Source organism: Phragmites australis, chromosome 20 (assembly GCF_958298935.1).
Source record: "Phragmites australis chromosome 20, lpPhrAust1.1, whole genome shotgun sequence".
NCBI classification, from domain to species: Eukaryota; Viridiplantae; Streptophyta; class Magnoliopsida; order Poales; family Poaceae; genus Phragmites; species Phragmites australis.
Genome location: NC_084940.1, coordinates 23,463,100 through 23,478,350, shown reverse-complemented (window position 1 = coordinate 23,478,350; position 15,251 = coordinate 23,463,100).

Below are 15,251 nucleotides of genomic sequence, written 5' to 3'. Positions count from 1 at the left end.
TGGAGTGTACCGTGCCAGATGGACTTATCTCCCGAGCAAAGAGGTTCGTGTTTGTGTCTCTTTGACTCAGCTACTGCGGACTCGCGAGGGCTCGGGGGCTAGACGCTCGGGTGGTCCCACTACTTGACCAGTGAGTGGTCGGGGCAATAGAACTTCTTGGGGGAAGATTGCCGGGCTCATTCCGGTCAGTACCTCTCGGGACAACAAGCAAAAAATAGACAACACAGAACAAATGTAGAGCGGAGTTTCGATCCCAAAGAGTGGTTTCTATTACATTAAAAGGAACCGTTAAGGAGGGGATCACTCCCATATTTACAACATTCCAAGAAACAAAAAACACTAACTATCTACAGGCTCAGGTGGAGGAGAGGACGCGTCTCTACTACCATCGTTGCTCGGGCCCGGCTCCGGCTCCCGCACAAAACACGCCGTCACCTCGGCGGTGACGTCACGGACAGCTTCCCGGGCGGCAGCTTCCTCCGCCTCAACCACGCCCTACCGGGCTGGCTCCAGCGGGAAGGTGGGGTCTCGGCTGCGATAGCAGGCGAGAATGTGCTCGGCCACTCCTTGGAACAGAGCACGCCCCTCCCGGGTCACCAGCTCCTGCACAGCGTCAGGAAGGGCCTTAAGGCGCCAGGAGATCTCCGTGAACCTGAAAGTGCATCTAGGCCCCCTAAATGGGTTTTGGCTTATTGATGACAAAACGACTAAAGAACTAACATGCTTTTCGAGTAATGAACAGGTTTAAGCATTAGTTGTGAAGATAAATGACGTTTCACGCCCGCCGAAACAAATGAAGAATCAACGAAGGGTACTAGATAGGGTTTACATTCTTTTATTTTTGAAATTGAGTCTAGGATAGACGCCTTTTTTAGAAGGATGGATTTGATTGCTTGGTTAGTGTCTCAATGCTCAAGAGATCCTTTAGAACCACCCAATTGAGAGAGACATTCACTCACGGACACAGAATTCTTTCTGAAAATCTTCACTGAGTCCGGAGTCTCCGGTGTTCACCGGATACTCCGGTAAAATGTTTAGAGTTAACTGGAGTCTCCGAAGGAGACTCCGGCAGAGACTTTCGGTTAGCATTTAATCTTTTTGATAAAAGAAAAGAAAGACCGAAGTCTCCGGTGTTCACTGGATACTCCGGTACCTGGAGAGGCTGGAGGGTCCGGCTGGTCTCCGGACTTAATCTTTTTGGAAGGACTGTCAGGACCGGAGACTCCGGTGTTCACCGGAGACTCCGGTAATTCAACAGAACTGTAACGGCTAGTTCTGACACGTTCGGTGACCGTTCTGACGCTGTTTTTGGATTTAGGACCGGAGACTCCGGTGTACATCGGATACTCCGGTAAGCTCTGACAAAAACAGTAACGGCTAGTTTGTGAGAGAGTGCTATAAATGCCCCCTCTCTCCATAGCATTTAGAGCTTGATGTGGTTGGTAAACTTGAGACCTCTTGAGCACTTTAAGAGCATTCAAAGCCCCTCCAACCACCTTTAGAGCAAAGTTTGCAAAAATTTGAGAGTTTGTGTTTGGAGAGGGTTCAAGCCACTTGAGCATTGAGTTCTTCATCGAGCATCTACTGCAATCATCTCTTTTGAAGCTTTGGGCTTCTAGAAGGAAAGGAGTCGCCCGAAGAGCACCCAAAACTTGTGGTGTGCCTCGGGAAGTTTGTAAACATCTTCGAATTGAGTAAGAATTTCTAGCTTGATCTTGGTGGTCGCTAGAAGAGGATAGGGTTGGAAAAGACCTGGCTCTTTGTGAGCTCCTCAACGGAGATGTAGGCACTTCTTTGTGAGGTGGCTGAACTCCGGGATAAATTCACGTGTTCTTATTTGCGCAATTTACTTTATCGTGTGAATTTGGTGACTTGTCATTTAAATTGCTCTAGTGACAATCTTGCTAGTATTAAGTGTTATTCTAGCTTTTTGATATCTAGTAGACCTAGTGTAATCCTTAGACTCTAGCTGTTATCTTTAGTTCACATTTATTCTGAAAATCCCTTTTAGGCCGGAGACTCTGGACCATACCGGAGTATCCGGCCTTCACCGGAATATCCGACAGTTTTAATCCGCTGTTTTTAGTTTTAAATTTCAGAAAAGCCTATTCACCCCCCCCCCCTCTAGGCACTTTCAATTGGTATCAGAGCCTAACCTCCTAAAAAGCTTCACCGCTTGGAGGGAATCATTATGTCGACATCCGGAAGTCCGAGGGGTTTCAAAGATGATCCATCAAGGAGTGATGATGGTAATGGTAAAGGAAAGGGAAGTGAAATTCCTTTCAATTATGATCGTTTGAATTCTTCAAGCAATTACATTTCCGTGCCTTCTGGGCGTGCACCATTCTTCGATGGTACACATATGCCGCTTGGAGGCACAAAATGAAAATGCATTTAATCTCTCTTCATCCAAGTATTTAGAAGATTGTTTGCACAGGTTTTGAGCTACCGGAGGAAGACCAAGAGCTCACCTCAAGTGAAGAACAAAATACGCATCGCAATACTCAAGCCACAAGTGTGTTGCTTAGTGCTATGAGTCCGGAGGAATTCAATAAAGTGGATGGACTTGAGGAAGCTAAGCAAATTTGGGACACACTTCAAGTTGCTCATGAAGGGACTACAAGTGTGAGAGAATCCAAAATAGAGTAGCTTGAGGGAAAGCTAGGAAGATTTGTGATGGAGGATCATGAAACTCCTCAAGCAATGTATGATCGGATGATGGTGCTTGTGAACAAGCTAAGAGGGCTCGGAAGCGAGGACATTGATGATCACAAAGTGGTGAAGAGATTACTTAGAGCATTTGCTCCTAGAAATCCCACTTTGGTGACGCTCCTCCGAGAGAGAAGGGACTACAAGAGGCTCACACCAAGCGATGTGCTTGGAAGGATTCTTGCTCATGAGCTCATGGAAGAAGAAGCAAATGAAGTGAAGATTCATGCAAAACAAAGCTCAACCTCAAGGCATAAAGAAATTGCACTCAAGGCAAGCAAAAGCAAGCAAGTCCAAGAATCTAGCACAAGTGAAGATGAAAGCTCCGAAGATGAAGAAATGGCTTTCTTTGTGAAAAGGTTCAAGAAATTCATGAGAAAAGGAGGCTATTCAAAATACAAGAGAGACATGCCTAAGAAGAGAACATCAAGAAGGGCATGCTATGAATGTGGCGAAATTGGTCACTTTATAGCCGATTGTGCAAACAAGAAGAAAGGAAAGGACAAAGAAGACAACAAAGTCAAGCCATACAAGAAGGACAAGAACAAGATGTACAAGAAAAAGTATTCGGGTCAAGCACACATTGGAGAAGAGTGGGATTCAAACTCCGACTCTGACTCCGATGATGAAGGAGTCGCCACCATTGCTATTCATGAGCCTACACCAAGAAAATCACTCTTAATGAGTGATGATGATGACGACTCCCCAAAATGCTTCATGGCTAAAAGCCGCAAGGTAAAATCTCAATCCAAGCTCCTAGATAGTGATAGTGAGTATGATAGTGATTGTGATAACTTGTTCAAAGGTTTGAATAAAAATGTCATGGCTAAAATAAAGGAGCTAATGGATACAATAGATAGTTATGAAGAGACCCTTGGGAGACAAGAAGACTTGCTCATCCTTGAAAAGGAGAGAAACCTTGAACTCGAGGAGCTCTTTGCTAAAGAGAAGGAAAAAGTTGAGAAATTGTCTAAAGATTATGATTTAGCCAATTCCTCAATTGCCGACCTTAAGAGTAACAATTTCTTGCTTCAAGAGAAATTATCTTGTTTAGATGAAAATTATAAAACTCTTGAAACACAAATTGATATTCTTAAGAGAGGCTCATCCAACTGTAGTGAAGCAAATTTACTATCTAATGCATCTACTAGCAATGGATGCTCTCGTTGTTCCAACCTTGATATAAATGCTTGTACAACTAATGTTGAATCCTTGCAAGCATTACAAAAGGAAAATGAGGCTAAATGCTTTGGTCAAATATGGGTGCATCAAAACCTATAAGTCAAAGGACGCACTTTACAAGACCATCCAAGCCAAAGACAACAAGCAAAAGAGAGGTCTTGAATTTGACCAATACACGAGCAAGCCAAATGATCGTGTGCTATTGAATGGAGTGGAATACCTCAAGTTTGTCAAGGGAGGAAAACAAGTTAATCACACGGCTCAAACACGGCAACAGAAGGCTCATGCTCCCCAATGTTCTTTTTATGCCTCATATATGCTAAAGAGAGACCACCGTGGTAAAGTGGTTGCTCTTTATGTTGGTCCCCGTACAAGAGATAGAATTGTTAAAAGGAATGTGTGGGTGCCAAAAGTGCTTGTGACTAACGCTAAAGGACCCAAACAAATTTGGGTACCTAAAATAAAAGCATAACTTTGTTTTGTAGGCATACTCCTCCGGTGGATCAAGTTGGGTCATTGATAGTGGATCTACAAATCACATGACCGGAGAAAAGAGTATGTTTTCTTCCTTTGAAGAAAATGGAGGACCTCATGAAAACATCACTTTTGGCGATAATGGAAAAGGAGAGGTAATGGGCCTAGGTAAAATTGCCATTTCAAATGATCATTCTATTTCAAATGTCTTGTTAGTCAAATCTCTTAATTACAATTTATTATCCGTATCTCAATTATGTGAAATAGGTTATAACTGTCTTTTTACAAATGAGGGTGTGATTGTCTCTAGAAGGGAGGACGCCTCAATAGCCTTCACCGGCAAGTTGAAGGGTAAACTCTATCTTGTTGATTTTTCAACGGATGAAGTGAAGCCTAAAACTTGCTTGATGGCTAAGTCTAGCATGGGTTGGCTTTGGCATCGCCGACTTGCTCATGTTGGCATGAGGAATTTGTCTAAACTTCAAAAGGGCGAACACATCCTATGACTAACAAATGTGTCTTTTGAGAAAGATAGAATTTGTAGTGCTTGTCAAGCGGGAAAACAAGTTGGAGCATCTCATCCCTTGAAAAATATGATGACCACTACAAGACCATTGGAACTCCTCCACATGGACTTATTTGGGCCAATCACTTACATAAGTATCGGAGGTAACAAATATGGTTTAGTTATTGTTGATGATTTTTCACGTTTCACTTGGGTATTCTTCTTGCATGATAAAAGCGAAACTCAAGCCATTTTCAAGAAGTTTGTAAGAAGAGCCCAAAATGAGTTCGAAGTGAAGATCAAGAGAGTAAGAAGCGACAATGGAAGTGAGTTCAAGTACATACAAGTTGAAGAGTTTCTTGATGAAGAAGGAATCAAGCATGAGTTCTCGGCTCCCTACTCTCCTCAACAAAATGGAGTAGTCGAGAGAAAGAATAGGACGTTAATTGAGTCCGCAAGAACAATGCTTGATGAATACAAGGTATCGGATCAATTTTGGGCGAAAGCAATCAACACCGCATGCCACGCCATCAACCGGTTGTATTTACACAAGTTGTTGAACAAGACTTCATATGAGCTTCTAACCGGTAACAAGCCCAACATTTTCTACTTTAAGGTCTTTGGTAGCAAATGTTTTATTTTAAACAAGAAAGCTAGAAGTTCAAAATTTGCTCCAAAAGTAGATGAAGGGTTTATGCTTGGTTATGGATCAAATGCCTACGCCTACCGCATTTTCAACAAAACCACCGGGTGTGTTGAAATTGTGAGAGACATAACATTTGATGAATCTAATGGCTCCCAAGTGGAGCAAGTTGATACTAATGTGCTAGGTGATGAAGAAATACCAAGCGAAGCAATCAAAAAGATGGCAATTGGCGAAATCAAGCCCTTAGAACAACAAAAGACTCAAGAAGCTCAAAATGATCAAGATCAACCATCTTCATCAATGCAAGTTGAACCATCAACATCAACCCAAGATCAAGACGACAAGAGACCACAAGACCAACATCAAGACCATGAAGACCCAAATAATTTTTTGGATGATGAAGTGGAAGACATTCAACATCAATCACAAGTGCCACACCCACGCGTTCATCAAAGTATCCAAAGAGATCACCCCGTGGACAACATCCTTGGTGATATACAAAAGGGGGTAACTACTCGTTCAAGAATTGCAAATTTTTGTGAATTTTACTCTTTTGTTTCCTCTTTGGAACCTTTGAAGGTAGAAGAAGCGCTTGATGATCCGGATTGGGTAATGGCTATGCAAGAAGAATTGAACAACTTCAAAAGAAATGAAGTTTGGTCTTTGGTGGAAAGGCCAAAACAAAATGTGATTGGGACAAAATGGGTCTTCCGCAATAAACAAGATCAAATGGGATAGTAACAAGGAACAAAGCTCGCTTGGTTGCTCAAGGGTTTACTCAAATCGAAGGTTTGGATTTTGGTGAGACATACGCTCCCGTAGCTAGGCTAGAGTCAATTCATATTTTATTAGCCTATGCTACTCACCATGATTTCAAGTTATATCAAATGGATGTGAAGAGCGCATTTCTAAATGGACCAATTTCCGAATTGGTGTATGTGGAGCAACCGCCCGGCTTTGAAGATCCCAAACATCCCGAACATCTTTTTAGACTCCATAAGGCGCTCTATGGGCTAAAGCAAGCTCCTAGAGCATGGTATGAATGCCTTAGGAATTTTCTTGTCAAAAAGGGCTTTGAAATAGGCAAAGCCAACTCTACTCTTTTTACTAAGAATGTTGATAATGATTTATTTGTTTGCCAAATATATGTCGATGACATTATATTTTGTTCTACTAATCAACAATTTTGTGAAGAATTTAGTAGGATCATGACAAGGAGGTTTGAGATGTCCATGATGGGAGAATTGAAGTTCTTTCTCGGATTTCAAATCAAGCAACTCAAGGAAGGAACCTTCATTTGCCAAACCAAGTACATCAAAGACATGCTCAAGAAGTTTGACATGGAGAATGCCAAACCAATCAAGACGCCCATGCAAACTAATGGACATCTTGATCTCAATGGAGAAGGCAAAAGCGTGGATCAAAAGGTATATCGTTCCATGATAGGATCTTTACTTTACTTATGTGCATCTAGGCTCGATATCATGCTTAGTTTGTGCATGTGTGCAAGATTTCAACCCGCTCCCAAAGAATGCCATTTAATGGCCGTTAAGAGGATTCTTCGATATTTAGTTCATACTCCATACCTTGGCTTATGGTATCCAAAAGGGTCATCCTTCGACCTTATCGGCTATTCGGACTCCGATTATGCCGGTTGCAAAGTGGATAGAAAAAGCACTTCGGGAACTTGCCAATTCTAGGGTAGGTCCTTAGTGTCATGGTCATCCAAGAAACAAAATTCCGTAGCTCTATCCACCGCCGAAGCCGAATATGTTGCCGCGGGAGCTTGTTGTGCTCAACTTCTATGGATGAAGCAAACTCTAAGAGACTATGGCCACAAAACTTCCAAAATTCCACTTTTGTGTGATAATGAGAGTGCCATCAAAATAGCCAACAATCCCGTACAACACTCAAGAACCAAGCACATAGACATTAGACATCATTTCTTGAGAGATCATGCAACAAAAGGGGATATTGACATTCGCCATGTGAGGACTGAAAGACAATTAGCCGATATCCTCACCAAACCACTAGATGAGCAAAGGTTTTGCGAGTTGAGAAGTGAATTAAATATCCTAGATTCTCGGAACGTGGCTTGAACTGTTGCATACATTTGCTTGTTATAGATTTATAGCTTTCTTAGTTAAGAGTTTGCGAAAACTGCATTTTTGAGTGATTTTCTCAAAATTATTTGGCTCTTTGATCTCTCGATCATAATTTGCAATTTGTGATCATAGTTATGTAATGATGCTTGTTGGCTGATCACATTTAGCAAATTAGTCCTCTTGTCCAACATTTTTCTCCCCGGAAAAACTTCTCCCCGAATTTCAGCGCTAAATCTTTCTGTGACAGTTCCAGGTCTCGGAATGTCCGGTGTTTACCGGAGTATCCGGACCTGACACTGTTCACAGCTCCAGCTGATTCCTGTCCTGTTTCCAGTTACCGGATAGTCTGGTCTTCACCGGAGTCTCCGGTACAAGTGTCAGGACCAGAGTCTCCGGTGTCCACCGGAGTCTCCGGTAAAAGTGTCAGGACCGAAGTCTCCGGTCTACACAGGAGTCTCCGGTGTTTCCAGAATCCTATATATTCCCCCCAGCCCGAACAGTTCTCTTTTCTCATCCATTCACAAGCCCTCTCTCCCAATAGCTTCTTCTCTGGCGATTTTTGAGAAGAAACCAAGGATCTACAAGTTTTGCTACTTTTCTCACTTGGATTGAAGGCCGGAACCTCCGGAGATTCCTATTCATCAAGATCCCCGGAGGATTTGAGCTCAAAAGGTATCTTTTTCAACAATCTTCCCGATCTCTCAATGCCCTTGTCTAGAGTTGTTTTCCCTTGGTAGAATAGTTCCTAGTACCTCCTAGAACACTTCCCCAAACTTATTTCATCTCTAGTCGGCCAAATCTTCCAAACCCTAGGATTTTTGGGGATTTTTCGGGGCCGACCGGAGTATCCGGTGTCACCGGATACTCCGGTATCAGACTGATTTTCCAGCAGTTTCTGTCCAATCTTTTGTTCCTCATATCCTTTGTTCATTCCATATAACCTAGGTGTTCTTGCAATGGCTGGAGATCGTTTTGAGAAGGGTCATACTTTCGAAAGGAAAAAGAAACAAAGAAGTGACCCTTGTGCTCAAGAAACAAGAGCTTCGGCACGCTCGGAAGATAGTGGAAGTGGTCACACTAGCGGTGAAAGAGTCCGCAAAGTAGCCTCAGGCAGAGGCATCCACATTGAAGAAGGAGGAGCCACTCAACAACATGAGGGAGACATTTTGACCATTTGCAGGACCAAATCTCAAGCGATGAGAGGCCGAGAAAGTGGAAGGGGAAAGGGACTAGCTAAAGTGACAGCGGGAAAAGGACAAGGAGGAATGCCCTCTAGGGAAGAGAGGGGCAAAGGTGTTGCTCAAGATCACTCGTCTGAGTCCGAGGATGATGAAGAAGAGCAGGCCGATGAAGTTATTGGACCCTTGAAACTTCATAGACCTCGGAGAACTGCTTGTGTCATTGATACTCCAAAGCAGACAGTGAACTACATGAAGCATGTTTCCAGGGTTGTTAGTGAAAGGTTGAACAACCCGTATGATTATGAGAAGAATGTTGCAGATTATTGCTTCTGGAATGATTTTCAGGCAGACTTCTATAAGACAGTGATCTTGGCCAAGAAAAAGCCTATTACTCCCATGCAATGGATTGATTGGGATTATATGGCCAGGAAAAATGACCCTATGTTCACTGAAGTAATTGCAGCTTGTGAGAGCAAGAAGGTAAAAAATATTATGGCTTTCAAGTATAATTGGTGCGAGGAAGTTATCGCACAATTCTATGCTACAGTGTGGTTTGAGGGATCTGAAAATCCCATTATGCACTGGATGACAGAGGGAGTCAAATACAGAATTAGCTTCAGAGGCTTTGCTCACTATTTCCATCTTGATGCCAGAGATACTTCCAAAGATCAAATTCACAATGAGAATCAGCTGACCTTGGAAGAAGTTGGGTTCATGTATCTGAATCATGGACGAGTTGAGCTCGGAAAGCTTACAGGGATGAGGCCTTTCTATCGTTGTTTAAACTCCCTATTTCGACTCACCTTGGCGCCCAAGAGCGGAGATGCAACAACAGTTCAGAGTATATCCAGAAATCTCCTTGCAGCCATGTCCAATGATCATGCTCCTTTCAGCGTGGCACACTTCCTTTGGGTAGAAATTGTCTTTACATCCAAGTCACCAATCAAAAGCTGTGGATATGCTCCTTATCTAATGTTTATCATTGAGAAGGTATCCAAGAAGATTTTTGTGAAGGAGATTAAGCATGAACCCTATAGGATGAGGCCCCTGAACATACGAGCTCCCTCCCCATCTCCATCACCTCCTCGTGCTCCTCCTAGCTCGAGACAGTTTGCCTCGAGACGTGCTCCTCCTCGAGGGTCATCATTCATCAAGAGCGCTCTCAAAGCAATCTTCAAGATTTGCACCCATAATGCCACTCAAATCAAGGATCAAGGTGCTCGCTTAAAGAAAATGGAGAAACTTCAGAAACAAATGTACACATCCATGAACCTCCAGCCACCTTGCTCTCCTATTGAGTCAGATGAAGCAGAGAGTGCACCAGTTGAGGTTGAGAACCCTTGGGCATGGTATGATGAAGCCCAAGCTGCTGCCGAGAGTTCTCAACAACAAGCACAAGATGACTCCTCTGATGGCGCCTCTGGCAACAACTCCGAAGGAAGTGATGAAGAAGAAGAAGATGATGATGAAGATGGCAGCAGCGAGTAGGCTCTCTCTTTTTGGTGTTTGATGCCAAAGGGGGAGAGATAGTTATCCATTTCCTTAGTTTCCTTAGTTTCCTTAGCTTTGGACTCTATTTAATTTCTATCGCCGTTGGACAATTGGACTATTGTTTGTGATGAACTTTGTGTCATTTAATTTGTAAGACCTTTTATGTTAGTGTGATGATTGTCGTACTTTCTTAAGTTTTGTGTGTTCCATGTATTATCATAAAATTGTATCCCACGGATTCTAGGATATAGGGGGAGCTCCCGTGAATTTAAAATCTCAAATATGTGCATTTGTGTATAACTCCATTTAAACCAATGCACACATTTGGGGGGAGCTCACCATATCTTCTAGAATTCAAAATCTTATTTCATATATCTTTGTGTATGCTTTAATCGGGTTGTCATCAATCACCAAAAAGGGGGAGATTGAAAGTGCATCTAGGCTCCCTAAATGGGTTTTGGCTTATTGATGACAAAACGATTAAAGAACTAACATGCTTTTCGAGTGATGAACAGGTTTAAGCATAAATTGTGAAGATAAATGACGTTTGACGCCCGCCGAAACAAATGAAGAATCAACGAAGGGTACTAGATAGGGTTTACATTCATTTATTTTTGAAATTGAGTCTAGGATAGACGCCTTTTTTAGAAGGATGGATTTGATTGCTTGGTTAGTGTCTCAATGCTCAAGAGATCCTTTAGAACCACCCAGTTGAGAGAGACATTCACTCACGGACACAGAATTCTTTCTGAAAATCTTCACTAAGTCCGGAGTCTCCGATGTTCACCGGATACTCCGGTACTCAGTGTTCAACCGGAGTCTCCGAGGTAGCCTCCGGCAGAGAGTCTCGGTTACGGTTTATTCTTTTTGGAAAAAAGGCCGGAGTCTCCGGTGTACACCGGATACTCCGGTAATTTAAGGGTTAACAGACCGGAGTCTCCGAGGGAGACTCCGCCAGAGAGTCTCGGTTAAGTATTTATTTTTTTAATTAAAAGGGGACCGGAGTCTCCGGTGTTCACCGGATACTCCGGTAAAATGTTTAGAGTTAACCGGAGTCTCCGAAGGAGACTTCAGCAGAGACTTTCGGTTAGCATTTAATCTTTTTGATAAAAGAAAAGAAAGACCAGGGTCTCCGGTGTTCACCGGATACTCTGGTACCTGGAGAGGCTGGAGGGTCCGGCTGGTCTCCGGACTTAATCTTTTTGGAAGGACTATCAGGACCGGAGACTCCGGTGTTCACCGGAGACTCCGGTAATTCAACAGAACTGTAACAGCTAGTTCTGACACGTTCGGTGACCGTTCTGACGCCGTTTTTGGATTTAAGACCGGAGACTCCGGTGTACACCGGATACTCCGGTAAGCTCTTACAAAAACAGTAACGGCTAGTCTGTGAGAGAGTGCTATAAATGCCCTCTCTCCATAGCATTTAGAGCTTGCTGTGGCTGGTAAACTTGAGACCACTTGAGACCTCTTGAGCACTTTAAGAGCATTCAAAGCCCCTCCAACCACCTTTAGAGCAAAGTTTGCAAAAATTTGAGAGTTTGTGTTTGGAGAGGGTTCAAGCCACTTGAGCATTGAGTTCTTCATCGAGCATCTACTGCAATCATCTCTTTTGAAGCTTTGGGCTTCTAGAAGGAAAGGAGTCGCCTGAAGAGCACCCAAAACTTGTGGTGTGCCTCGGGAAGTTTGTAAACATCTTCGAATTGAGTAAGAATTTCTAGCTTGATCTTGGTGGTCGCTAGAAGAGGATAGGGTTGGAAAAGACCCGGCTCTTTGTGAGCTCCTCAACGGAGACGTAGGCACTTCTTTGTGAGGTGGCCGAACTCCGGGATAAATTCACGTGTTCTTATTTGCACAATTTACTTTATCGTGTGAATTTGGTGACTTGTCATTTAAATTGCTCTAGTGACAATCTTGCTAGTATTAAGTGTTATTCTAGCTTTGTGATATCTAGTAGACCTAGTGTAATCCTTAGACTCTAGCTATTATCTTTAGTTCACATTTATTCTGAAAATCCCTTTTAGGCCGGAGACTCCGGACTAGACCGGATACTCCGGACCATACTGGAGTATCCGGCCTTCACCGGAATATCCGGCAGTTTTAATCCGCTGTTTTTAGTTTTAAATTTCAGAAAAGCCTATTCACCCCCCCTCTAGGCACTTTCAGAACCCGAGGGTGATATTGCCTATCGACTCCTTATCCAGCAGCTGATCGCCCACGAACATGCTCCCAAGCCTGGATGCCTCCACGAAGTCCCGTGCCTGCTGAAGGATGTCCCGCATCATCAGCTTCACATTCGTCCACTCTGAGAGGACGGTATCGAGCTCGTCCTCGGCGTTCTTCAGCCGGGCCTCAAGGCTGGTGCCATCGGCGGCGCTGATAGGGATGCCCCTCACGGTCGGGACCTCCTGGCGTTGGGTGGCCACCTCGGTCTATGCTCGCTCCAGCTGCTCGGCCCGGGCCCGCATCTTTACAGAGCAAAAGACCCCAGGGTGTTATAAAAGCGGTTTTCTCCTCATTTACCCTACACATGCTAATCTGATGGTACCCTGAATGGGTATCTAAGAAGCATAGTAGCTCGCTACTGGTAGTCGAGTCCACAAGCTGGTCAATCCAGCGCAGAGGGAACAAATCTTTAGGGCAAGCTTTGTTGAGGTCAGTGAAGTCGACGCACATCCTCCACTTATCATTGAGATTTTGGACCACAGTGGGGTTAGCCAACTATTGTGGATATTGTACTTCTCGGATGAAGACTTCTTCCAAGAGTTTATCGATCTCCTCCTAAAGTGTTTCCTTTCGGTCAGGTGTGAACCATCATGCCTTTTGCTTTACAGGTTGTGCGTCGGATCATGCTGACAACTTCTGCTTGACCACCTCCTTAGGGACTCCAGGAATATCAGACAGACTCTAGGAAAAGACAACCACATTTGTTTGGAGGAAAGTGATGAGCGCGAGTTCCTATTTTGGGTCCAGGCTGACCTCAATCTGGGTTGTTGCTTGGCCCGGCGTTCTCGGGCTACAAACCGAGAGTCAGCTTGACCATGTCAAGGCTCCTCTTGTCATAGTACATGGCCATCTTCCGATTGCCCACAATGGTGATTTCTCCCTTAGGACCAGGGATTTTAATTGTCTGGTACGCATAGTGGGTGATAGCCATGAACTGGGCCATTGCAAGTCGTCCCAGGATCGTGTTATATGCGGTCCCAAAATCTACCATGTTGAACAGGACCCTTTGGGTCCTAAAGTTGTTTGATGCACCCTGAAGTTGTTCGGCGCACCAAAAGTGATAGGCAGCTTGATCCACCCAAACGGCTTGGCTGAGGGGTCAGGGGTGATCCCAAAGAAGTGGGGAGATGGTTTTAACGCACTCCATAAGATCTGTAGGGCGTCTAGTACCTCAGCGAAGAGGAGGTTTATGAAACTCCTCCATTGACCAGCACATGCCTCATCTGGATACTGTGCATCGTGGGCTTGACCACGATGGGGTAACATCCGGGACACTTGACATATGCAGGGTGGTCCGCCTAGCTGAAGTGAGGGGCACCTCCAACCACTTCAGTTGCGGACTCGGACCCGACATGGTCGCGTATACCTCGCGGACTACCGACTTGTACTCCCTATTCAAGAAATAGGTCACGACCCTACCAAAGATATAGTGGACCATGTGTTCGACCTGCTAGAAACCCAGAGTCGGCTGGTCGGGGTTGGCTCCGTCTCCACCATCATCATCGTGCCTGGGCTTTTGGCCCCTAGTTCCTTGTCGATGATGCCATGCACAACCTTGCACCAGACCCTATGCGTCAGTGCAGTGGATCGGGTAGTAGCCTTTGCACTTCTTGTCGTCCTTCTTCTCAAAGTGTCAGCGCGGTTGGCTGGTCTACTTGACCCCCATGACACTGGGTGGTCCAGCCTTGCGCTTGTTCTTCTTTTTCTCCTTCCGACCGGCCCTTTTGGAAGAGGTGGGCTGGTAGGAGGTCGGCTGTGGCTTCATGCCAATCTGGCGCTCTTAGGCCTCAGTGGCTTGCACGCACTTGTCCATGAGCTTGAAGAGCTCGGTGGTGCTCTGGACTTCCTTGGTGGCCAGCTTTTCGACCACCTTCTGGTCTCTGACCCCCCCCCCCCTCTAGAATGCTATGACCACGGATTCGCCCGTGATCTTTGGAATGATATTCCGACATTTGGTGAAACGCATGATGTAATCTCGCAGTGGCTTGTCATACCACTGCCTGACCTGATACAGGTCGTCCTTCACCCCTGGTCGGGCGTAGGTTCCCTGAAAGTTGGTGATGAACTGGTTGCACAAGTCTTCTCAGGAATGAACCAACCCGTAGGGGAGGCTCATAAGCCAAGACTGGCCTAAACTAGTCAGGGCGGTCAGGAAATAGTTCTCCATGACCTTCTCATCACCTCCCGTGGCCTACACCATGGTGGTGTAGATCTGCAAGAACTCCTCCAGGTTGGTCGAGCCATCGTACTTTTCAGCTAGGACTGCCCAAAACTTGTCTGACTAGCATGCGTCTCGCAACCGGATAGAGAATGCGTTGCACCCTGTCCCATAACAGGGAGCCGTCCGTCGATGGGCAGCCTCACACGATCGGGGAGAGAGTCATTGGTGTCACGGCCTTGGCGATGGGATGGAGGAGTCTGACGCTTCCATACGATGGGAAGGCAAGTAGCAAGGCTACTTGCCCTTGTCCTGCTCTCGCTGGGCATGGTCCTCCCATTCCCGGGTGGCCCTTTGGCCTTGGATTATGCCGCGGAGATCGCAGGTGCGAAGAGAGTCACAAAAGTCAGTGGGATGACTATTCCGCGACACGATGGGGGTTTCTGCGTACTCCCTGGTTCTAAGGGAGCATGGGTTCTCTCCTGCCGCGGGACCCCCTATGAACCCTGCCTACCGAGACCTCGTCTATTCCTTATGATGGACGAGGTGGCTGCTACCACGGTCTAGCGTCGGG